This window comes from Aptenodytes forsteri, unplaced genomic scaffold (assembly GCF_000699145.1).
Source record: "Aptenodytes forsteri isolate BGI_AS27 unplaced genomic scaffold, ASM69914v1 Scaffold337, whole genome shotgun sequence".
In the NCBI taxonomy this organism is placed as follows: Eukaryota; Metazoa; Chordata; class Aves; order Sphenisciformes; family Spheniscidae; genus Aptenodytes; species Aptenodytes forsteri.
The window spans coordinates 27,309-27,957 of record NW_008794889.1 but is presented as its reverse complement, the minus strand read 5'-3'; the positions used below and the strand labels follow the sequence as shown (position 1 = coordinate 27,957).

Genomic DNA, 649 nt, shown 5'->3' with positions numbered 1-649 from the left:
GGGTCTGCTCTGCCTCCCCGGTGAGTCCTCCAAGGTGCCGGCGCTGCTTGCGTCTCCCCAGGGAGCTGCCCGGGAAGTGGCCAAGACCCTCTGAGATGTGCTGAACCCCTCCGGAGATATGCCGAGCTTGTGCTGAACCCCTTAAAGACATGCTGAACCTCTTGGAGACGCGCTGAACCCATTCAAGACATGCTGAGGACGCAGAAGGTCCCAACTGAACCCCGTTAGGAGACATCCTGAACCCCTTCAAGATGTGCTGAACCCCTTGGAGACGGGCTGAACCCCTTTGAGATGTGCTGAACCCCGTTGGGAGACATCCTGAACCCCGTTAGGAGACATCCTGAACCCCTTCAAGATGTGCTGAACCCCTTGGAGACGGGCTGAACCCCTTTGGGGGCGTCCTGAACCCCTTCGAGATGTGCTGAACCCCTTGGAGATGTGCCGAACCCCTTCAAGACATGCTGAGCTCTGGGGCGTCCTGAACCCCTTCGAGATGTGCTGAACCCCTTGGAGATGTGCCGAACCCCTTCAAGACATGCTGAGCTCTTTCAAGACATGCTGAACCCCGTTGGAGACATCCTGAACCCCTTCGAGACGTGCTGAATCCCTTAGGAGACATCCTGAACCCCTTTGAGATGTGCTGAACCCC

General features: G+C 57.6%; 1 protein-coding gene across 1 annotated transcript in view; it reads left to right on the top strand.

Moving 5' to 3' along the window:
* Positions 1 to 649, top strand: part of LOC103895475 (zinc finger protein 850) — a gene marked incomplete at both ends in the record, with an annotated part of 29,788 nt that overhangs the window by 3,585 nt on the left and 25,554 nt on the right. The window lies entirely within an intron of this gene.